General features: G+C 37.4%; 1 protein-coding gene across 9 annotated transcripts in view; it reads left to right on the top strand.

Moving 5' to 3' along the window:
- The window catches only part of LOC126920376 (neuroligin-4, Y-linked-like), a 329,725-nt gene that overhangs the window by 250,809 nt on the left and 52,314 nt on the right, over positions 1-26,602 (top strand). For 6 of the 9 annotated variants that reach the window (XM_050730674.1, XM_050730673.1, XM_050730677.1 and 3 more), the window contains one exon: positions 3,763-3,948. The exons of 1 other annotated variant lie outside the window; for it this stretch is intronic. The gene's annotated coding sequence lies outside the window, so the exon portion shown is untranslated. Of the gene's footprint in view, positions 1-3,762; positions 3,949-5,772; positions 5,909-9,546; positions 9,673-26,602 lie in introns of those variants that run through there. 2 more of the 9 variants (XM_050730672.1, XM_050730679.1) reach the window with 2 other exon arrangements.

The following is a 26,602-nucleotide window of genomic DNA, read 5'->3' as shown; positions in this document are numbered from 1 at the left end:
AGACTCCGTTGAATCTATCGTGAAAGATTCTGGCCACGTTTTACAGCTTCAGTTTTACGCCATTCTTTCCCCCTTGCCATTTCTCCCTTTTCCTTTTATTCTTTCCCTCTCTTTCTCTCTATCGCTGCGACCTGAAATTCCGAAGTCCTGCTCGAGATGCCTTTTCATTTAGAATTTAATGTTTCAAATGTCCCCCCTTGCCCTGGCCTCGGTTTCAGTCACGGGTTCTACGAACCCTTCGAGAAAACGAGGTCGTGGTATAAAAGATATTGTAGTAGAACAAAGGGGAGAGGGAAAGATGTGAAGTAGAAGGTAGGACTGGAGAGAGTCGTTGAGAAAGTTTTTATCGGGCAAACGAATGGACGTTCTCCTGATCGATTTTCCCGATCGATGAAGTGCCGCCCCTCCTTCTTCGTACTATCCCTGTCACTTCCGTGTCCTTTTAACGGCTGTGGACTTATCTGATATTTTACTTTACTGTTTGAGCGTTCACTGAATTTATATATCCTCTTTCACTTCACTTCTTTTTCTTGTTATTCTTTTCGAAAAATCACGTAACTCCGTAAAAATACCACTGTACAACACTCTACTATTTGTGAAACAGTTACGACTCTATCGTGTCGGATAACAGATTTCTATCACGAAACATCGAAATTTATATGGAAAATTTAAAATACTACGAACATGATCTGTAAGTGCGGTTCTGCGAACTTGTTGATTTCACCATTTCGTAATTGATAAGATGCCAATAAAAAATAATAAATTCTAAATATGCAGTTTGAAACACGAAAATTTGCATAAATAATTCAAAATTCCAGGCAACAACGTCCCAAACTTCCTGATTTCATAACTAATTAATCCTCGCCAGTAATATCTAATTCCCATCTCCCCTATGTAGCTAATCGTATAATCTATAACTAATCATAATACTCGAGCGACTCTATAATTTAGTCTATACAGTCTCGAAGACGGTCTTGCCTCGAAACTAACATCGGAATGCATATTGGCGATACTTGAGTCGTTAGTCAGTTGATCCAGCACGAGGTAGACACGAGAATTGTATAATTATATCGATTACTCGGCGATTATACACACTGCAAGGAAATAGGCGTTCGAATGTAATCAGATTCGAAATCGATATGATAATTGGTTGGCGAACGTGTAATAGAATTGTCAGTGTGTCGCGATGTGCATAGAAATCTAGATTGCCAAGCCATAATGGCTGATACACACTCAAGAAGTATTTTTATATACACTTTCCAACCACGGTGAATGAATCGCGACAACGACTACTTTCACGACAAAGATATACCAATAATCGTACCTTTTATTTAGCCGAAATGGCCTGTCCATGGCGAACACACTGGTCTCATGTTGGAAAATGATTCTCCGATACTGTTACGAGCAGATTTCACACATACACCTTCGCGTTCGTTCTGTCTGATGCGAATTTTAAAATAATACCGCCACTTCGCTTCAAATTCTCGCTAATAAACGAACTGTACTTTGATAATACTCGCTGTGGACTCGCTATGTAGGAAATACTTGCACCGAGAAATATACTTGTACCGAAAATATAAAAATCTTTATATAATAATATAAATATCTTTCATTCGTAAAAGGCGAATGAAATTTCCTTAATTTTTACGTTTAAGAGAGAAGGTGCAATTGCTCCCTAACAGTATATAACTGTAATTTATTCATATTAGATTGTCTAAAAAGTTTCTTTCGTTTTATAAGGAAATAATAGACGCGCAATGGTTTTTATTTTATATTAGTTTACTGAATTATGTAGGAACATAATAATAGAGATATAACGAAATGATCATACCTAATTCGATAAAATAATATAAAACAGAAATTGTTGTTCATCTATTATCATCTTATGAAACGAAAGATACTTTTCCGACAACCTAATATATAAACGGAATCTGAACGCATATATCTTTAGAAAGCAACGCAAATCTTTAGAAAGAAGAAATTAGGAGGATAACGTTAAATTTTCTGAATTGCATGAAATTTCTTATAAACGCAGAAGAAATAACGAATTTAATATGATTAAAGAGAGGCTGAAAAGAAATATTGAAAGTCAAGTAAGAATAATTCTCTGAAATGCTTTCGTCTGGTGATTGAGGAGAGCATCGTTGATCACTGGCTTCGTTTCCCCTTGCGTCGTCAACGTTACTTCGATGCTTTTATTCGATGTCGTAAAGCAAGCTTAACATGTCACTTGGCCCGATACAGGGCCGGGTAGGAATGCGCCGAATGAATTGTGGCTTGATCCAACATCAATATTGATTAAGTACACAAGGAAGGAGAAGTGTAACTTTTCTCTCGAGGCAACACCCTTACGATGCCTGACACATAATACTCGGATTAAATCTGCAGTGTCTTTAGGTGTAACTGATGAGACTGGCTCAAGGAATCGCGCGAAACATTACTTCTCAGACTGAAAGAAGCTCCTAATACTCTTCGATCAAAGTCTAGATTAAAAGAACAAGCTCTACTAGCTACGGAAAATACGAGGAAACAAGGAATATCGACAAGTCGTAGTATTCTCTTACATCTTAAATTCGCGTTAAACCGAAATACCACTTATTTCCAAATATTAAACTTGAAAATGTGATAACTTTTTTTATTAAAATTCACAAGACTCGCGAAGTTTCTCATTCTTTTACAATTGCAAATGAGATTTTTCGTGAGAGAATTTCGTTCATAGAAAGCTTTAAAAGAGATATTTTACGTGTATGTCTAATTTTCATAACATAAATTCATCCTGTTCATATATGTATATATGTGTTATATATACATCATGACATACATAAAAACTCATTTCGTGAAATATTTCACGAACTATATTTTCCCTTGAATCTATGAATACATTTGTGTTTTTCAGTATGAATATTCTTTCGTGTAAAAATATTTAAAAAAATCGTGTGTTTCAAGATACAGAATGTCCTCCGTTTAGCGTGCCCGTAGATGACATGTCTCACGAACAGATTTTTATCTGAATTTATGGCCGAGATATCTCGCACCTTAATGAAAAGACACGCGAGATGTCTCGTCCATAACTCCACATGAACAACGCTACGTAGCAAGATATCTCATCCAACACATCTCATGAACGACATTGCTCCACGAAATATCTCCTCCTTAGATGCAAAACAGCTTAATTTATTGCTACGTCATCTCTCCAAAGAAATGCTCGCGAATACAGCTTTTAATTAAATAGAAAAATAAAATTTTAGTCTCTAAATTTCTTCAACATTTCTTTTGAGATCCAAAACTGTTGTTATAAGTTCAAGTAGGTAAGAATATTCCTTTTTAAAGACGAAAGTTTCAGTTGTAAAAGACGTTCGAACAAAAATCACCGATCAAACATTGAAAATGAAATCTTCGTGCTCGTTCGTTTTGCATATTTTAAATAATACATTCTATACATCTTTTGCAATAGCTCGCAAAAAGTATTTACACACAACTGCATTTATTATTGAAATATAGATGAATATAGGAGATGATTGAACAAACATAAACAAAAATATAGCAATTTCCTTAAAAATAATTTATGTTTCTAAATATGTTGCTATTATTTATCCCATTGCTACTATTTATTATAATTTATGTCGCTAAATTCGTAACGATCTCTCTCACGATCAAATCGCAGTCGGTCCTCTTTTCCTGAACGCAAATGGTTGCGCGACGATTCGGCCAATCCCCATGCCGGTTTGCCAAGAATAACGGGCCCGTTTCATTTTGTTGCAGCGTCGACATGCTTCACGCCGAGAGTCGTGTCGAGTAGATAGTGAAAGGACATTTAATTCCACGTCGTGGCACGTAGCAGAGTCGGTGCAGGACACTGTCGGTAGCGAAGGGAAATCCACGGATCTCGTGCCTAGCATGTCTAGGGGATGGACACTTAGAGAGCTTTATGAATCGTGCGCGACGCCGGTAAGTGAAGCGTTTATTTCTGCCTTAATCGCTGCGTTTGTCTCTGGTGATAAACAACCGAAGCCTTGTCTTTTCCCGCAAGCTTACATCCTTCCCAGACAAGTGTCCATTTATTCCGAGAGAACGAAATGAGTCGAGCAGTAAATTTCTCTCGGTCCCCCTCGTTGCCTCTCAATCTGTCCTGCCTCACGATTTTACTTGGTTTCGCCGAAGCCTAGCCTTCGACCACCATGGAAAATTGCGTCCCCGATCCTTCAGACACAACTACGATGGATCGTTTCTCAAGCATTCTGTTCGCCGTTTAAGAAAGGATCTACGTTGGATTTAAGATTATTCTCTCGTTTTCAAGATGCTTGTTTCACGTGACTGACGATAAAGTGGCTGACTCAAGTATTTCACCACTTACCGTAGAATAGTTTTAAGCATATTGTAGGATCTTTGCTACAATTAGTTTATTTACAATAAATGGATCAAACGGATGTTGATTAAACAGGGAACGATGGTTGTTTAACGTGAACTAATCGCACTAACGTATTACAATTAAGACAAGTAGATAATTAATTTGCAACTCTCGTCACCACGGGTCTAACGCTCTCTCCTACGCGGACCACACTCTCTCGACAACACTGACAACACTCTCTTGACAACGCAATTCGCACTCTCTAACTTCTCGATTTACACTCTTTAACTTCTCAACTAACACTGACTGTTAATTCGTCTTTCTCCCTTAGCATCCCTTTGTCCTTTGTCTTATCCCCACCACGCACGTGTTTCGCAACCGCTCGTGGCCAGGGTCACGCAGGTCTTTCCCGCGAAACTATTCGATTGAAGAATCGACGATACATTGTTGGGCCTGTCGACACTGGCTTTCTCGCGACATTGTTTATAGTTCGCCGGATATCTCTTAGGTCTTTCATCCACGATACTACAATATATTACGATTGATTAATCTAAAGATACGACTAGATTATCTTGAAAAATTCGATATTTACTGGTGTCTACAATTACCAAAACAGCATCGTTAAGGATAAAATACAGATATCCGTCACAAGTAGTATAGCTAATGGTTGAAGTAGTTTGTACCGCTTCAAGGCGGCTGCATGTGTCTGACTTATGCTATACATTTCTACTGTACAGTTATCTATTGTCACCGGCTACGTGGAAACACATTTAGCCCGTTCTCTATTATCTCTGCACAGCACCAAGTTTCCATTATTTATGCGTTTTACTACCGGCAAAGTTTACAGTCGATGCAGTTAACAGTTGTTGTAGTTTGCGCCCGCGGCTGACTTATCCCGTACCATTCTACCGGCGCCTTCTCTGATTATATCTATAATCGCGAAGGCGAAAATGTATCAGAAACTATTTGTTTCGTCCTCGTAGAAATTCTTACGCAAAACAATCTCGATGAGTGCCGATTCAGTTCGTGCCATTTAATTACGATAGACGTTTTATCAAAATTCGAATTAAAAGAGGTTCGACCGATCGAAGGGAAAGCAAGCTGAAACGAAATTTTCGTATTATCCGATTTCTAAAGTTTCTACGATTTTACTGCTCGACGCTTAATAATAAATCGAAGTACTTTATACTTAAGCTAAACTGCAACGGCGTAGCTGCCGTTTTCATTTCGTTCGAGGCGTGAAACAAAACGCGTATGGTCTACGCGAGCAACAGGTTACCATAGAATTTTTCGAGAAAGTCTAAAATTGGAAAAATTCGAATTTTCTCGCTACAAATCTCTCTGCTCCGACGATGTTGATTTCGAGTTTCGCATCTTTTCATATTATATTGCGCGTTTCGATTTATGTTGTTTTTCGCTTTCAGCGTCGTCGATAAAGATAATCGGAAAGAGAATGCGAAAAAACCACGTAACCGGATTACCGATAACGAATACAGGCTTCACAATAAGGATACGATAAGGAAAGTTCCGAAAGAAGGTTTAACGTTACTTCATAAAGCGGTGAGTGTTTCTCCACTATTCAGTTAAAGGCATAAAAGCCAAGAGAAAAGGGGCGTGGCTGAATACCTCCGTAAATGAAGGATTATTCTTCCTACTTGATAAACCAACGAGGGCCGCGCAATGAAACTCGGTCGCGTTTATTAAAACAAAGTTAAGTCCCGTAAGCATAGACCGGCTAAGAGAATCGAAAACAAGCGGACAGTAAATTTGCGTTATCTCCTCATCTCCTTGAAAATCCCCTTTCCCATCCCGGGGACGGATTTCCCGTTAGTTTGCCGAGGAGAACGCGGATAGGAAATTACGTCTGTAATATTACCTGTTACAGACTATTGGCTCTTATTCCGGTCTGAACGATAACTTTGTACGGCCTCAAATGCCATTCGCCGCAAGAAATATGGAAGGTCTTTCGGGAATAAAGCACCTTCAGCATTTTCGGTCTCCACCGATGCAACAGTGGCTCTCAAACTATTCTCAAACTTTCATTTGTAAATATACCAAGAAATACTGTATAAAAAATGTCTCGAAGAGAAAATTGTTTGAAATGGAATTTATTTGAAATGAAATTAATTTGTGGTTTGTTAACTCCTTCTTTGACAAATTGAAATCGTTGGCGACCCTCGAATTTCTTTAAAAATAATTTTACTCTATTAAAGTCAATGAAGAATTGTATAACATGGTAAAGGTTTTGGAAGGTATTTAAGGATTTTTTCAAACTTTCTTAAAGTCTAAGACAATTGAATACTTAAGCTTGGGTCGTAAACGAATCAGTTTATCTACGGATTATGTAAACGTATATCTATTTGTCTACGAAGTTAATGAAGAATATCGTAGCAGAATTTCTTAAATCTCTTTATATTGATACATTCTCAATTTAAAAATATAAGATACTTCTATCTATATATAATAATTTTTCTATTTCCGGTCATTTCTGAAATACGTAATACAATTTACGTTCTTCCAATTTGAATGATAATCGATAAAAAGATTCGTACGTAAGAGATGTACTAACAAATACATTTTACCAAAATTCTTGCTATAATTCTTTATTGCTTTTTTCCTCCTCGAAATTGTCGTTCAAGAGAAAATTACAAGCACGTTGAATTACTTGTTACAGCAGCTTTATTAGTTATCGAAGCTCGAAGTAAATGAAGTAAACCGAGGGGAAAAAAGAAAACGGAAAGTGCCGTTGGTGTAATCTAATTTGCTGATGCGACAAGAAGAAGAGTCTAAATTGGTGGGAATGGGGTAAAAAGCGGCATCGATCGATCCACGCGGGAAAATTGGAAATACCTTGGTCCAATCTCGAATCAAACTGTTCTGCGGTGAATCAAGATAAGGAGGATCTCTCCTTACTCCGCTCGGAAATGTCGACGTTTAAGATCGTTCGAAAGGATCTCTTAAAATTTCTCAGAGTGTCACCGTAAATTCATCGATTGTACTGCACAGTGAAGACACGAATCATTCACATTCCCTTTTTCAATCTGCTACGTTTTTACGAGCTCTTTTACGGATAAATAAGCTTTCGCAGATATTCGATAGAAAGTCTTAAATTAATTTAGGAAACTTACGAATACTTGTGAGATAAGAGAAAAAAGATTTGGAGTTTTGCGCTTCTTAATTCGACCATTAGGGAATGAATAAAATTCCATAGTTTTTTCTTTTTTTTTTTCTACACCTCCAAAGCAAACCTTCTTTTGACGAGGAGAAAAGAAAAAACGGATTCCAACCGAGGATTCGTATTTCAGTATTTCACAATGGTAAGGAAAAAACCGAGACGAAAGTACTGAGGGAAAATACGAGGATATGTTAGAGGATTTTCTTTATGCTTGTACGTCTGATAGAAGGATACAAGGCAGCGTGTGGATCGAAAAGATCCAAGATATATAAGCGTATGGTATATTAATATTTAATAATCGGAAAGGAGAAAAGCTCAGCGGGATACATATCGCACCGCATGCATATTGAACGTATAAAGACGCGAACTATAGGAGAGGAGAAGAGATGTACAAATGGCAGAAATGTGATAGCAAAGTTGAAAATATGAACCTTTTACTTTCGTGGCATAGCTAGATCGAAATATACGTGCTTGAATAACTCACACGTCCTGTCTCCGAGAAGAATACAATTTTGTATTTGTACACATACCACAATGAAATATCTTGCTTGTTAAATAAAAATGGTAACGAAAAGAACATTTGCATATACAGTACCTCGGTAAAGTTAGGTAAAGAAAAACTTGAAGAAAAAAGCACAGATAATTATTAATTGAAATTGGTATACAACATAAACGTATAATTAGTAATCACACTACGTGGCTTTCTGATATAACGAATAATTGACTGTGAATAATTGACAAAATACTTTGACGATATTTACCAACTTTATGTTTGCAACAAATATCTCGCAACTTCCCTATACATTTTCAGACTCATTTCAAATTTTATCAATACAATCATGATATTCGTCTACGGAACTAATGAAATTTCAAAAGGTTTTATACAACGCATAATGATATATTCGTCACAAGTTTCTACAAGTTTCAAATAGCTTCGCGAACAAATGCACCGTATACATTGTAAAACGACGCAAGTCATAATATTTTTCTCAACTTTGTCGTAGTCGCTAATTGATTCATTGAAAACATGATTATTTAAACCGATGGGATTGAAAAGGTTCAGAATTCAAAATTATCTTTCCATTAACATTTTTCACCCTTTTCCTTCTGTCGATGCAATTAATTACTATATTTTATATTTATGAAATTATCAACGATATCCATTGCCCGTCGATTGTCAAGTTGTCATTGAGTACGATAACAATTAAGATAATTAATTGCCGTTCCGTTATTCATGCAATTTTCCAGTTCCTTCCCTCCTCTGTTTCCACTTTGTTCGATCAATGTGCGAGAACTCTCGGAGGAAATCGATATATTCATCCTGTATCAGTTCTTCAGTACGAAAAATGAATTAACTCGTTATTTGAATCTTGTCGATTCGTATCGGCATATTAAACAAAATCGTGCTTTATTTTCTTTTTAACTAATACCCGGACACTTGTTTATTTTCGACAAGACCTATTTTAATAAATCAGAATGCAATGATTTTACTATTCAAAATCATTATAATTATGCATAATAGCATACTAATAGCTATATATAGATAAAAGAAAATTTTCGCAATTTCTATAAAGACATATCGTTCCAGTTCTTACCTCGCAGCAACACTCACATTTTCTGCCGGATCATTGGATTTTCATTAAAATCCAACTCGAATCGTAGCTATGCATTACGACGCACGAGACGACTATACTCATCCTGATTCATTTCTAAGATTCATTCTTCAAGAAATTCCTTGAGTTACACGTTACAATCCGGCTCGAAAGTGGCACTGTAAAATGGTAAACATCCTGAACAATTCACCAGGCGTTGTTCCAGAATTGGAAACCAGAAATCCTCTGTTTACGCTCCGAGATTCTCGGGTCTGTGAATTTCCCGCCGTGTAGCCCCACCCCGATCGCCCTACTATCGTCCCTTTCGGATAAGAATTCTAATATCGCGCCGCCCGCCCGGGACTTCTCGCTCAGTCTTGTTTTTGCGTTCGACTTTGGTGCCTCGTTGTGTAATTCTTCCATGTCTTTTTTTAAATATTTCATTCGGTGGATTTATTTCGTTTTATTGATTAAAACGCAATATGGTATAATTAGTGTATCATTAATATATTAGTGTACCAGTGCATATGTTACGTCTTCGTACAATCAACGACATGGTGAGTTTTGCTTTATATTTTTTTAAATATCTGTTTCATGAGAAAATATTGTCTTGTATATTAAACGAATTTCAAATTTAAAGAGACATTCGTTTAAATAAATTAAAAAATATTTCTCTATTGATTAATATGTAAAAATAATATTGAACATTGTGATTGATTAGGTATATTTCTTATACAGAATTATTAATATCCTTAATATATATTAGTGTGACGTTTAAAATTATATAATTTTCATAAGCAGAATTAAGTAACTTAATAAGGCGACATGTGTGAATTTTGCAATTGGAAATACGCAGAAGATCGTGAGCCTTTTTGCAATGCCGGCAACTAATAAAATATACTACTACTATTAATATTCTTAGTAGAATTATTAATAGCATGAATATTGTTTTGTATCATAAATAAGTTTCAAATTTCGCAGGAAATTTATTCAAGTGATCAATGATTAATACATACGTAAAATGAAAATTAAAAATTTCTTCATATTCCAAATTGATCGTATCTCATCCTAATATTAAATTATTAATATTTTTTACAGTTATTGACAGTTTAACGTAATAACTGAATTCTTGATATGGAAATATACAATGCCAAATATCGCTATACAAATTTATAACATCGGATATTACTTGTTGCGTTCGAACGTCACACACGCGACCTAAACAGGCTCTCGCGTGATTCCCTCATGACCGAATCTCTGTTTATTTATCGATCGATAGCCCAACGACATTGCATGCACGCGAACAATACAAAACACAAAACAAATTCAATCAGTAGATGACATAAGGAAAGCGAACAGGCTGGACATAAACGTTATCGTAAATTCATCAAACCTCGAACAGCAACGAGAAGAAAAGCCGGAGAAAGCGAGACTAGTCTGCGTCTGGCAGTCTCACAATCAATCTCCAACCCCTGTCTCACCCTCTGCAATCCTTTTTCCTGATCCCAAAAGCTCGAGGAGTTCGCGAGTGGACAATGAATACACTCCTTTCGTCCAGAACACGAGTGGGTTTGAAAAAAAGAGAGGAAAGGAGTATATAAAAAGGGGAGAGGGGTTGGTTGAAAATAAAAAGAAAATCGAAGTGGCCGGGTTTCGTGTTGCCATTCTTTGACACGAAATCATTGACAGGTCTCGCGCCGAATCGATACAACTTTTCCTTCGGTCAAACAAGCCAATGTTTACCGAGAACAACAAAGGAAAGGCCGATATACGGAGGGATGTATGTAAGTAGTTTTGAGACGTCTAGCTACATTTACACTGGGAACATAGTGTCTCTTTAACTACCATCGCCTCGTATAATCGACGTTCAACCCCTCTTCCTTCATCCTGTTCAACCTACTCTCGTAGAAAGCTTGGCAACCTAAATGAGATGCCGCCCGATTCCGGTTTCACTCGGAGCACTTTCACCATCCTCCTGGCTTGTGCCAACGAATAGATTCTCGTATGCATCCTCGGAAGGATACGTCGAGGGATTGGAACGAGAGGCAGGCGGAGATAATGAGTACAGGGTGATTATATGAGCATTGATTTCGAATGGAGCGTATGAAGAGAGCTGAACGATATTGTATAAGACAGTGATATTTAGGCTACTGAATCGGGTAAAAGTCGTTTCTGATAACGAATGAATTCGATTTTTTTAATCTAATAGTCCTAATACTGATCTAATTTCGACTAGGACCAAAGATGAAAGGTAAAAAATTATTTGTTTTCGTCATTCTCTATTTTCTAGTTGATTGTAAAGTAACGAGATTTGTTTCCTATAAAAGAAAACTTTTCGTGAAATTTTTCCTAGAATATTTTATGATAATTAGATCCTTGAAAGATACACAGAAATATAATAATTATAATAGTAGCCAGTTATTAGGTCTTATCCTGTGGATATTCCGTATCTTTAAAACATATTTTGCGGGGTGAATAAAACATCAGAACGTGAATCTATCCGATTAAAATTCGAATTCAAGTTGGAGAATGAAACTGCGATAAAACATACGAATTATTCTTCCCAACTTTCATTTGTCAAGTCTTGGACAAAATATTGTAAACATGCGCTTATAACTGTATCAGAGATGGATGGAGTATATGAAACTTTTCTCTTACGGACGAAGTTCATTAACGATACCTTCGAGTTGCCAGTCTTTTCTTCTTGTTCCGAATTAAAGGAGTGAAACTCGTACTGCGATTTTAATGAGATTTACCCCATCTTACCAGCGTCGAAACTAAAATCTTTAACCTTCTACATCTTTCCTTTTCTGTCAGTCAGGAAAAAGCAAAAGAGGACTGCCAGCTAATTCGTTTAACACAGAAATTTTTGTACTTTTAATTTGCATGAAACTTATCCAATCTGACGTATAAAAAGATTATGTTATCCTCGAACGTAACTTACAAAAACAAAAGTAATTATACAGTCATTTCAAAGTCTTGGAAATTACTGACACAAACCGTAGATTTTTCATAAAATTTTCATAACTTCACTGTCAAATGTGATACTGTAGCTATATAGGTACCTACAAAGATATATATGTACATGTATAGGTAATCACGTAATCCAAAGAGAAACTAGAATCGAGATAATAAAAATTTCTAAAGCATCAAAAGAAACGCTTCTTACTAATGACTTGAAAAGATATGAACATTTCAGATTAGAAACAGGCATACAGATAAAACAGACTATAGTTATTACTGTAAGGATAAAAGCAACGGATACGCCTTCGTTATCGCGAATCTTCTGTGGCATTAAAACGAATTAACGTCGAAGTATGCAAAGCTGAATCTTTCTTTTACGTCAAAGGGCATCGTTTTTCCAGACGGAAAATTCTGTTCATTTACCATGGACAAGGAAAGAAAGTTACTACTCGTATAGTCGTCTTAATATAATTTAAACCTTAAAGGATTATGAAAATATTTAATATCATGAGGATTTAAATGGTATTGTGTAAAAATTATTTTCAAACGAATTATAACAAATTTTATCACGCTTAATGATTATGATGAGTAAAAGAAACATAAATCCTTGGGGAATTACTAAGACAAAATCTCTTTGAAAATATTCAAAGAAGTAAAACGATGATCTCTCGCAACATTTTGCAACATCTTTCTGTTGAAGAATTAATTTTTCCTACAAAGTTTTTTCTATTCAACTCTCTTGTTATTAGTACGTGTCTTGTTCCAGATAGACCAGAGACATTTATCGTAAAATTTCTAATTCCAAGAAATCAATATTCTGTGTTAATTTCTAGCAATATCCCATGGAAATCAGTGATTTAACTAAAAGCCTTGCTGCGATAATGAAGTCTTTCGTAATATTAAAAATTTTAATATTAATATTAAAAATTTCCATCTGTTTTCCTCTTATACATAGATACGCGGTATTAAAAATTGTTCAAAGCGAAAATCATTGAATACGGTGAACGGTAGATCTCGATTCTTCCCCGTTTCCATTCTCGGAAACTGGTTATTTAAAAAATCGAACGACAGATATTGGCGACGTGACATCTCGGATCCTTTTCTTTGAACGAAGTGAAACGTTATTAATGTCGTACTGAATTCGAGGCCACCTCGAAAGCATTTGCATGGACTGGAAATGGAGAACTCTCGTTTACGAGTACGATCGCATCATACGCCGATATTAAAAAGTACCATCTCTTCAAAATTATTTCTAAATTATTAAAAATAACCAAGATACGAGCATATACGGCGACTCACGAAAGTAACTTGAACATTTATTATAGAAAAAATTTTTTACAAATTTATTATGTGTGTCATACAAAACTTTTTGAAATTTACTTAGTGATACAATATAATGGTAGAGTAATTGACTATTTAATAATTTTGTAACTTTTTTTAAATGTACGTTTGCAATAAATATCTTTGACTTTTATGTATATTTTCGAATTTGTTTCAAACCTTCTCAATGTGAGTGACCATGATGGTTATATCATACAAGTGCTCAAATATTTTTGTGGGCCGCCGTATATATATAATCCTGATCAAATATATGAAATTACGAGTTCTAGATTAAAAATAAATTTTACTCTATATCTAGAAATAGGGAGAATCGAACGACCGAACTCGCGGAGCGTATTTAATATTTGAGTTATTGAAATTACACGGAATAGAGATCGCTTTGGGCTCGTTCTCTCGTATCTATTACGCTGCAAAAGCAAGATTACGAGCGATGGGGAATATTATTTTCTCTATAATAATCGTCAATCTATTCTGTACCGGCGTACTTTGTCGAGTCTATCAAAGGATATACAGGGTGCTTATCGCAATGTTATTCAATATTTTTTAACGCAAATGTCATGACCAATAAAAAAAAACTTTGAATGTAATATGAATATTCAAAATTTCTAGGCTTTCCATATTTTCAGTTCTTGGTTTATTAAAAATTCCCAAATTTCTAGATATTCATATTAAATTTTAAATATTAAAAATTGAAATCTAAAATCATATGTTATTTTTCTAACAACTACATTTCTTTATTCTCATAACTCTCAACTACGGTGAATTTAAAAATGAGGTACTTATATATTCCATTTTTTACAATTCACCCTGTATATGTAGTTTACAGCATCGAGTTCCGATAAAAACTCGAGAATTAAAGCCACGCGTTTTTCCTCGTTTGCTTGTAATGAAGAACGGTGATATTTTTCTTGTTCCCATTTTTTTCCCTTTTCTGTTTGTTCGTTTTCTTTATCGTTCGCGTTTAATTAGAATCAACGATCGAAAAAAATGCGGAGAATGTGAATTCTTACCGTGAAATATATATCGCCTGATATTTTAAACCCCGTTGCTCCCTCGAATGTCTCGAAATTGCAGCGAAGATGGTGATTCAAGTTGACGTCTTAATAACACAATTTTCCCCTCGCTTGAAAATAAGCGGCGCAAAATCGTTCTCCGTCAACACGAGTGGCAGCCATTAAAATGTTTCTACTGAAAGGATAGCGAATTAATAAAAGCAAAACATCGATAGTAAAATATAAAAACTGTCTTTCTTCTTCCCTACTCTTTTTCAAAGAAGGAAATGTGAGCCAATCTACTGTAAAAGCTAACCTCTATTATGTTTGCAGAATAAACAAAGTTAAGTTGTAAGATTAGATTGTGACAAAAATTAACCTCTTACAGTTTTATTTTTTACAAACACTTTTATATTATTTATATGGATTCTGTAAAACGTTAAGTAATGTTAATTAATTAATTAATAATTAATAGAATTAGTCAATAGAATTAATAGAATTAATTAATAATACTTGTCAAAAATGAAACAGAAATGTCTGATAAACGGATGAAAAGCGGCATATTTGTAACAAATTAGGATAACCTTAGCTTTATATTTAAGAATCTATCTTCAAACTATTCTTAACACGTCAGTATATCAATACTGATATGCATAATTTATCAAGTTTAATTAAAGCAAATCTTCGATATACATACCTAACCGTATACGTTTTTGGTGACAGTTTCTCGAACGACAAACTATGGTCATCACATATATGCTCCATACTTGCATTTACACTATATTTACACGTACCACACTATATCCTTCCTATCACATTTCGATTAAATTATTACTTTCTCGCGAATTTTTATGAAAAATAACACTTAATTTAATTTGATCAAATTATGGAAAGCAAACCGTGCTTGCCTTGCAATCCGACGTAACTTTCCCGCGCTTTTAGCGTCACTTTATCAAATTTGTGTCGACTTTGTTCCTTTCGGGTATCTTCGGAAACTTTCGATTTCCGTAGCACGCTACGGTAGCCATGTAATATCCAATCCGCGTAGTTCGTTCTGTCGGTTGCAAAACTTGTGATATTTTTCGGAAAGTCACGCATTAATTATGATTGAATTCTCTTAATTGATAAAGCATCAGAGTGTTGACTGTATATACTAACTCCTTTTACTGTGTTTAAACGCGTATAAACCGTGGTTTAATACATAAAATAATATGTAATAGCAAAAGTTGTGTTTCACAAGAAGCATCTCTCGCTCCACAATATTTCAACAAAATGACGATAACATAGCCAGTGGATCTTCATAATCTTCAACTCCTAGTTTCTTCCAGGTACATACATTCATTTTCCTCATTTAATCAGTTCCGTTATACATACGTATATATGTGTATGTACTATCCGAAAGAGGTTAGTTTGATAACCAAATTTTAAAAGACAAATATCTGCGAGCAATACGAGCATTTTTGTGACATTTCATTTACATTATTTTGTCTCAAATTTATAAAGATCAGTTTGAAAAATTCCAACTGCTGACATTTAATGACTGCGATATTATTTTAGCATTCAACTTTTAGCTGATTTAGGATATATCAATTTTTTTCGCTTCATCGTTTCGATTAAACATATATACTGCACATACATATAATTATCATATAGAAGAGGTTAGTTTGATGATCCGACTTTAAAAAGTAGCTATCTTTAATAAACAAAAGCATAAATAAAACAGATATTTCTATTACGTATTGTACTATTCGCGTTATTGTCTTTCAAATTTATAGAGCCCATCCTCAGAAATACAAACAAACATCCATTAAAAAGTTCTTTTATACAAACATTCGCGTTCATCCATATTATCTAAAAAAAAAAAAAAAACTAACTCCTTTCTAACTTTTCCAACCACCCAAGAGCAAGAAAGGATAATCCCAACGCTCTTTACTATGCATTACATTTAGTCTTCCACGCAAGTTTCATAATCCCTTGGTTTTTCCGTGGCGAATCAGAGGTCCGTAAATCAAAATTTTACGGGTGCGAGAATAAAGTGGTTGACTTTAAAAGGGAGGCCAGACTTTGTTGAACGTGACAGTATATACGTGTTCCCAAGTTTTGTCGAAAGCGACAAAGATCTCTGGAAGAGGGTGGCCTAGGACATGCGCGTGCTCGCGCCCTCGCGCCCCCGCAATGATTCGTAACTAAATGCAAATGCGTGTGGGCACTGCAGTAAATGCAAATGCAATGAGACGTAGTCGTCGCCATCTCGACTTTAAGCTGAGCTAATGCATTCAAGTGCAACGAAAGCAACGCGGTTCGTCGACCCCCCGGTCTTGGTAAGCTGCAACCTTCGTGCAAAGTCCCAACTACGTCACTCTATTTAATTACCACTGCTTCCGAGTGCCTCTGATAACGCGTTTAAGGGGCGTATTTTCTCCCGTGAAACTTTAGCAGAGATCACGGATACCTGTTACGATACGTCGATCGAAGGAGGATCTCCTTTTTTTCTCTCCTTACTTCGAGCGGAAGAACTTTTACACGTGACCCATCGTCCCAGAAATTTCCAAGAGGAAACACGGCAACGTGATTACTTCTTGATAAATGGAATTAAGGAAGCAAAGGATTATTTAGTATGTTATTTTGGCAAATTTTTTATATAATATTTTTTAACATCATGTTGAATTTCATTAGTCGTACGAATCCGTTAATTGTAGAAAACTTCGTGTGGCAAAGAAAATATACGTTGATTTATGAAAGCTCGAGAATATGATCGTGTTTTTGATAAATAAGGTCGAAAAAGGAAGGTATTGCGCAAGATGCTAGGTGAAGTGAATCACAACTTTTTGTATTCTTCAATAGCTTCACTGTTAAGTTCTGGAAAAATTTCAGAAATTTTCTTGATGGCAGGATTTCATTAATAAATTTCATCGATCAGAAAAAGCTTAATTTAGGTCATAACAACTTTTGCCTGTTAATAAGTTAATTAAATTTCTGAATACACGACTAATTAGAACGAGTTAGAGATATCCATCATTTGGGATAGAAATATGTATAACTTAGTATTTCAATCTGCATCGACCTAAACCACTTCAACTTATGCCATCTCTGATAATCTCCACTTTGAGTTTGTAACTTTATAATCTACCTGCCTAAAATGATTATTGTAAGTCCATAAATTCCTCTTTGAAACAACATATTATATTATACTTTATTTAAAACTTTATATATTTCGTTTCTATGGACAAAATCAAAATTCCATAAGAAAGGATTCCATAGGAAAAATCAAAATCTCTCGCTTTTTGGTTGGTTTATTTTAAATTCTCTCGGTTAATCGCTCGTCGGACGAATCAGTTCAAAAACTAACAGTCAACAATTTTCGACGTTGGTCAGAGGCGTACTATTTTGTACCTCTTTTTCTGCCATCCTATCGGCGAGAGAGAAAAAAAACCAAAGCGTGAACCAATAAATCGAAGTGTCCATAGAATACTGATGGTTATTAGCAAATTTAGTGCAAGCTAGATCCCGCCGCAATTCCCATGTTTAACGTGGACCGACACATTATTCGAGCGTAGGTAATTTGTCGACGTTTACACGCATGCAAATATACGCGGTACGTCCGTACGTACATAGCAAGCCGCCGCAGCATTTATCTGAAGTTCGATTATCTGACAGCGTTCCTGTAATAACTAACCTGGCCTGGATGGAATTTCCACTAATCGACCGTGACGGTAATGGAAATAAATGAATCCCTCCAACATTGCAACCTTTATTAGATTCGGGACGCGAGACTTTGCAACATGAACAGGATCCATAGTTTATATATTTTTCTTTTATAATATTATTCAGTTTGGTAACTCGAACAACCTATTTTTAACTTTTCGTATCAATATTGATTTTTATCAACCACTTAATGATATATACAGATATGAATTGTTCTTAGTTTAGTCGATTATTTTAGTCGTTGACTTTTATTAATATGATAGCTACGATATCTTATATTAAAATATTTAAATATTTTATATAAAATATATGGTACATCCATTTGCAATATAAGATTTTTTATTATAAAAATATTGATCATTTTCAGGAATATACCGAGAAAAAATATATGCGTTAAGGGATTAAGAGGTTGGGCTGAATCGATGAATGTAGATATATTACACTTCTTAAACTCTTATGCATATTAAAAATTTGAGATTTTTCAGTTGAACGTCTATACTGAATTTCTTGCTAATTTTGTTAGTAATTTGAAATTAATTGTACAGAGATACGGGTAATAATCCTCTTTACTTGCGCAGCCTCGTAAAAGAGTTTTAAAATTCATAAAGTGTTCTTGGAAAATCTTCAAAATTCCGATAAACTTGGTAAGGGTGCACGTTTATGTTTCTTCGGCACTTTAATTATACCCGAAAGCATCGTCGATTCATCGTCGCGCAGCCGGAAATTATTATCGGCCCATCTAATTCGTAATATCATCGTATCCGGCTGGCGTCGCGTTTATTTCCATAACGCGCGTCGCGACGTCGACAATCGACGCCGCGCCTCTACGTTGCCCGTGTGCTGTGCCGCTGCAGCCTCTTTGCCGCGTATTTGCATACGCCGCGATACTCGAATGCATTAACTCTCGAGTTTAACGTCGAAGAGCCTCCGACGTCTCCAAACTGCTCTCTATTTGCATTTCCCAATGTCCGTGGTCGCGTTGCAACGACAAAACGAGCTGACGTAATGAGCATCCCTTCTTCCTTTCACGGTTACCACGAACAAACAAAATCGTCCGCCTTTCTTGGAAATTTCAACATTTTTTTATTTTACGAATTAATGAGAATTTTCGTATGTATTTAATTTCTCGCTTCTCTTAAATTATATATATAAACGCGTACTTTAATATGGAGATGTTCGTTGAAATTCTACTGTTCCGCTGATTTTCCTTTAATGTCTTCGAGGTTTAAAGATTGCCCGATTTAAACCTCTTAGGTGATCCATTAAAAGTTTAAAAGTTGGAAGATAACGAAAGACTAAAGGCTAAGATAGATTAATAAAGGAAATAAATAGATTGACGTTTTTACGTTAAAGGAACTGCAAGATTTTATGAATGTTTCAATGTGGTTTAGTTGGTGGCAAATTGAGTCTGGCTCGCAGACACTTGATATTTTGTGAAAGTTAGGATAAGTTCGTTAAGTTGGAGAGTTGATCTAGTTGAAGCTCAGGTGCTTGAAACCCTGAAGTGCTTTGTCGAGTATGGTATTAACTATCAAAGTACGGCAATTTAATGAAATTTTCGCGGTACGATAAGGGTAAGTGAAAGATTCGAAAGATTCAATACGCTCTGAATCCAAACGCACTTCGTATTTCGGTATACACCCGCCCCTCCATTTACGCGGAGTATCCGTTCCGCGTTTTACACGAATGAAAATAGCGTAAATAAAGTCTGTCAGTACCAGAGAAAAAATATGTACACATACGATGACTAGCGAAACGTAATGTACCTTTATTCTTATCTCATACAGCACTGACGCGACTAGCCACGTAAATTAAGATCGCGCGTAAAAACTACCTCGTAAATTGCGTTATAATCTAGCGCGTAACACAAGTGCCGCGTAGATTGAGGGATCAGTGTAATTACACGTTGATAAATAAATAACAACGTCGAGTGTCGTATTATCGAGAAATAATTACACGTAGCTATGAAAAATAGCTATAAAAAACGTCACGCGATCTTATTCAAAGGACAATGATCATTTTATTTATTCTGGCTCTGTAATAAATCATTTTCTTCTGTATAATCTGCGGAATACTCTGTACCAATTTGTCCTCGTTCTATTGAGCCACCTTGTACAATAAAAGTCATTCATTCGCGTTTGATATTCCAGAATTTTAATAACTCTGAATGGAGAACGACTTTAAGCATCGTTGTAACAGTCGAATGAAAGGTTGGCGATGTTACAGAGAACGAAAAGGGATGACGAATAATGCGAAAGATGGTCGTATTAAGAGTGGAAAGGGTGGAAATGGAGTTCGTGGTACCGTTGCAACGTCACAAAGCGTCATTGTGCAACGTTTTCTTTCCCTTCGCCGAATGTAAATGCCACGGAACGGTATCTATAAATATTTGCTGGCGTTTCTCTTACTAATGAGAACCGCCGTGAAAGCTATCTGATTCAGAAGGTTTCCAAGGGAAATGAAGAATAGACGGGGGTGGTGAGGCACCGACAGATTTTTATCGCCACCATAACGCCCACGGAGAGAAGAACACGCCGTCCTCGCGATCATAATGTCATTTGCATGGCAAAATTGAAATGTTAAAATGCAAATGGACGCGCGCAAATCACCGACCGAAATGCAACACATTTTTCGACTCCGAGGTACCGTGCAGATCTCGCGAAACATTTTCGAGCCGTCGGTTATCCCTCGAGAGAGAATTAGAAGAAACTAAATATATTATGATTGCATTTCTAAGTAAGATGGAATTTTGTTACGGACAAAGACGATTGTATATTTCTTAATTAAGAAAGAAGCTTGTGGCAGAGAACATTTTTCCTTCTTACGCAGAAAATCTTGCAAATTTTTATGCGATTTGTCAATCGTGTTCTCAATCATCGTGATTCTTATAAACAGAAACAACTGTGTCTTTCTACTGCTTCTTTTTAATTTAGCAAAGAGGATTGCGGTAGATATTTGCCAGCCAAATACCTATAACGTTATATTTATACAACGGTATTATTCGCCCGCATAATGCACCGCCAACAATACATAAATTTACAAACAGTACATAAACTTGTAAAACACCCCCTATACAAACATATTTGAAATTCCTGCCTGTTCTTGCTACTGTATCGCGCGATCTCTGTCTTTAATCCCCCGACTTCTCTTTATTCTCCATTGTAATCTCCAATTGTCACTAAATTATACCAACAATTACCAAAGCGCTTTACACGAACCAACCATAGTTTCAATTCACCAACTCTCGTTAACAGTCTCCCTCCCAACGTTCAAAACCCGAGCGTAACTTCTCGCGCGATTGCTCTGCAAGTCACAAATGACTGCACGATAGCTAAAAACAGCGCAGACAGGCAAAGTCTAGGAAATCTCTGGCAGACTTCGCAGGAATCCCCGAATTAAGCGATCTCAACGTGACGGATACGTTGGAGATTATTTCACGAGGTCCAGGGGCTTACGAAGAAAAACGAAGCGCCTTCGAGAGGCATCGATCCGCTATGGCGGAACAGCGGAAACAACTCGTAACCCCGAGAACGTAATTTGCAATCAGATGTCGAAGCTCCGAGCACGGGGAGCGAAAACAAGGAAGCTCGATTGGCTGGGAGCCAGTGACGGATCCCGCGGTCTTCCCGAAGGGGTGGCGTTTTGTCACTCTTGTCAGTCCGTGGAACAGACACGAGCTCGTCTATCGTGGATGCTTAACACCCATCCGCCTGAAATTCTCTTCTTCTTCTCCCGCGTTCTTCTTCTTCTTTCTCTTTTCCCCTTTTTTCTCTTTCTCTTCCCCTTTCGGCTTTTTTTCGCTTTTTCCTCCGAAAGAACGTTGGAGGATAAATCACAGCGGGGCACGCGATTTGCGGCCTCGCCTTTTCCCAAATGACTCGGGTAAATGCCGGTTTTTCCGAGAAATCCGGGTAATTCGGGAATCTCGTTTCGAAGCTAGGCCACCGACTCGCTTTTCTTCGGTTTTACGTAGCCACCACGGTGCACTGCCTCTTGCCGAGTCCTATCGATCGATAACGAGCTAGAGAATCTCTTCGTGTCGTTCGCATACATTTTTACCCAACCAGTCCTCTCTCAGGGGAGGATTGCAACGGTAAAGGGTAAATTGCGAGTGATTCTATACCCTTCCTTTTCCCATCCTACGAAATTGCCTGGCCATTTTTGGCAAAAAGCTTGTATCTAAATCGTATTTTGTCAGGGACTATCGTCGCGCAGTGTACTAACGCGTTTATAAGCTCGCTATCTCGAAACGTTCCATAACGTGTCACGCGCAAAAATATAGACGGAATTTTATCCTCGAGAATTTCCGAAAAAGAACGTCTACTTGCTCGAAAGGACTAGATTAAAATTTTCAAACTCCAGCTTGACTCAGCCTTTAGCTAAGCTTAACAACCCTTTGACAGCTTAACGTGTAAAAATCTACCTTTTGCCAATGGAACGTACAAGTTGTCAGCCGAAAAACAGGTCCGAAGCAGAAACGTAACACGCGAGATATAATACAGAAATTGCGATAAAGCGTAGTTGCGGTATAGTTGAAACGCGCGATACATTCGCGAGGTTAATTAGACGCGGGAAACGGCGTAGGGTAGTACAGGGATTCGACAAAAACTGCAACTTCCGCCGGATCTCGGCTGTAATCGAGTGGCAGAAAATTAGGAAGTTCGTTTCTTTGGACCGGTTTGCCAGAGGATAGGAGGGAAAAGGGTAGCGTTTTTTTCGAGCACTTTTAAGGCGGTTGTCCCGGTTCTCTCCACAGTCACGAACCACCGCGGCCAACAGGGAAGGGAATTTTTTTCGGCCGGATCCCCGTAATTCAAGGTAGTATCTCCGCAGCGAGGGAAACCGCGGCCCGCTTCTCTACGATTTTATACGCCCAAGCACGCATATATAAACTCCTTTCATGGCGCGACGGGCAACTGCAACAAGCCAGAGCCTCGTTTTCAACGCCAACATTTGAGACTTAAACGTACATATACTTTTATTTATCACGGGGCCGTGGCAAGCGTGTCCCTCGAGAACCACGAAATGAACGTCACTTAATTTACGCGCTGTCTGACGTTTTCATACATGCTCAACCACCGCTCAACTGTCCCAGTTCGTCGAGCTTCCTCTGAAAGCGGCTTAGCTTCGCGTTTAAAACGCCACCCTTCTGCTCACCTAGTCTTTCCCGAGCCTTTGAACAGGTTTTCGATAGAACGGTGAATTCCTTGTGAAATTCGTGTTTTTTGAATTTGATGGAAAGGCGAAAGAGAGGTAGAGAGAAAGAGAGAGAGAGAGGAAGAGTGGTACGAGCAAACTCACAGGTTTTGAAAACCGGAGGTGCATTGAAGTCTGACGCATCGCCATTAATCACCGGTTGTTTTGCCGAGGCCGTCTTAACGCGCTATCAGGAACTCTAAAATGGCGTGGCGTTATGACGTCGAATTTTGTGCAAAGCACCGGGAAAGCAGGATATTAAGGCGCTTAACTGCGCGAGAGAAAAGGCGCGGAGGTTGGCTTCGTGTTATTAAGAGAAAAAGTTTACACGCTGGTGAAATATCGTTTGCGTTTGGGAAACGAAAAGAAACGTGTAGGCGGAATGGGAAAAATTTCATAACCGAATCCGTGGAATCTTTAGGTGTCTTGGACATTTGTTTCTCTTTCGAGATCCTTCGTTGTCCGACTACTTTGTACTTAAGTTACTTTCAAACGCTGCCTGATTAGTTTCCGTTTGCAACATCGTAAGAGACATTTAGTAGAAAAGTTTCAGAGCATGATTTTCTATTCACTTTCATCAGAATCTTCGTAAATCTGAATTATCTTGAATTTTTTGCCCCATAATCCCGAAGAGCAACGTTTCTACCTACCTTCGTCAAATCTCGCTTGTAACCCAAGGATACAGAAATGAATAAACAAGCAATGTCTGGCAAAGTTTTGACACTCTTAGATTCGCGAGACGCTGCCACGTGTCACTTACCACCGGGACCAGGCAGCGTGCATCCACTTCCGCCATGGAAACGGATGACTTTCGGGATTCAAAAGCAGAGTATTTCTAGCGCTGTAACTTCGCGCCAACACTTTGTACACAAGGTACATAAACTCGGCTTGAATTACGAATGGCAAACTCCTCTGGAACGTATTTCAGTGAATGTACACCAAACAGCTCGGAAGTTATCCACGGGTTTTGCGATTCATATTCCTGTAATTCAATGGATCCCCCGGAATTTAAGCGACATCGCGAGATGCCGTTCCCCAGAAACCGCTGAAATTAAATCCAAATTGCAGTGCTAATTCGTTTTACGACAAAACAATTTTCGCTCTATGTTACTCGTGCATATAGAAATGTATAAATTCAATTTGACGTTCTACTTTTCATACAGAGAAGCGCTTACAGCAAAGACTTTAAGATCAAAAAGCCGGCCGCTCGACGAACCTGGTCGAGCGAAGAATTCAAAAGATTTCCAACGAATTTAATTCCATTTTTGCTCTTGTTTCGGTAACAATGGACTATTAACGAAATTTAAAAAGAACTTTCTTCCAATCCATTCGACTCGATATATTTTTTCCAAAATCACGCCATAAGTCCTCTCGAGTCAACCATCGCGATCTCAAATATTTCCATTTACTAACATAAAACATCTCTCGTATCGTTACACGATCAACTCCTCGGAGTAGCAGCATCCTCAATCCCAACAACGACACCGTCTAAATCTCCGTTTCCGGCGAGTTTTGCAGTCGTAGCCGCAAGTCCCTCGAGAAAAACGCAACTTTGGCCGTCCTTCCTTTTTTTTTTCTTATTCTCCAGCCTGTGCTATAAGTCGCATTTTTATTCGTCCCCCGACGTATCCAGTCGACCTGACAACCGCTATATATTTCCCCACGAAGTTTTAATATCCTGCGGCGGAGACGACCAGACGTCTGCCATGGATCTCGCGACAGGATCTCGGATGCAACTTTTAAATCGGCCTCGCTAGAATTCCCGTAGAATCCCAGGGCAATTCCGGGGCCGATCGAGAGGCCGATGCTCCACGAGACGTGTGCAACCGATCCCCTAAGGGGTTGCACGCGTACCTCGTACCTCGTTCACCGCCACTTTCCAGTCTGATTTCCTCGGTGAATTTGCTTTTTCTATTAAAGGAACGTTAAGGGTGAAAGGGGAACCATGAAATTGAGCCTCAACCTCTATCTCCTCTGTAAGATCGATCAAGCGACGAGTAGCACGCGTCACCGCTCAAAGGGAGATTACAGATTCTTAATTCGAATCGATCTCCTTCGTTTTCACGCTGATAATGATATGGCCTAAGTGTTTGATCGTGGCTTATGTGAAATTGCTTGCGTGTACTTGAGGATTACGCTCGTATATTTCGGATTTGTTTGATGCTCGTTGTTCTTATCGTTGTTCTAAATCTCTGAATAAATAATAGATGGCCTTTGGTACTGTTGATGTGATTTTAATTGAGAGACGCGATGGAGATACGGTATTTACGTAAATGTATTTTTAGTAAAGATAAACGTAGAGAATAATATAGGATAAATTGTAAGATATAGTGTTAGTTAGTTTGGTAACGGTATGATTTATTTCAATATCGTTGACGCCAACATAAAATCAAGTGCGATACTCCGTCAGTCTATATGCACGCAGTCATCATTCGTCGCTAACTCGTCTCGTCACAACGGCTCTCTTCCACGCAGACCACACTCCTTGACAACGCTGACGACATTCTTCGACAACACTGGAGGAGCTCGCTGGCAACACACTAAAAGTCCGACAACTCCGGCAATGCTAAAGCTCGCTAACAACGCTAAAGCCCGCTGGTAACACTAAAGCCCCGATGGCAACACTAAAGCTCCTCAATTCACTAACGGCTACCTTTTATACCCTGGTTCTGGAATACCTGGCCCGCACATGTCCCATGGTCAAGTAGACCCTCTTAATTACTCATGGTTTTCCCTCGATACTACAATAATATATAATATCTGTATTCGTATAATGAATTTTATTTGGAGAATACTATGATGATTAATTTTGTATTTCTAATACTTTATGAACATATACGTATAGTAATTTGTCTTAATATCTACACGGTACATTTAATTATATATAGATATATTACAAGTCTAGCTCTAACGATAAAGGAAATAATAATCCTCCAATTGAAAAACAATTTCACGAAATAACTTCGCAAGGCCACGCTTCCATTTAAGAAACAAAAAAAAAACGAAAAAAGGTTAAGGGAAAGAAACGAAAGAATCATTTCGCTCCAATAATTTGCAATCCTTAATGGGTTTCGGATGGCTCGCCGGCTTTGCATGCTTTCTCTCAGCCTTTTTCAAGATACACAATATGAACAACGTGTACGAAGCAGGTAATATCATCTTCCAAATGAAAATATCGACATGTTTTATCCCCTTTAATTAAACCCTGCTATTTACTATTTTTTTGTTGGTCAAGATATGTTAGAATATTTATAGTTTCCCATGTTCTTCGCCTTTTAACCAAAGGAAA

The sequence above is a fragment of the Bombus affinis genome, chromosome 9 (assembly GCF_024516045.1).
Source record: "Bombus affinis isolate iyBomAffi1 chromosome 9, iyBomAffi1.2, whole genome shotgun sequence".
Lineage (NCBI taxonomy): Eukaryota > Metazoa > Arthropoda > Insecta > Hymenoptera > Apidae > Bombus > Bombus affinis.
The sequence above is the reverse complement of the archived record's forward strand: the minus strand, read 5'-3'. Positions and strand labels throughout refer to the sequence as shown.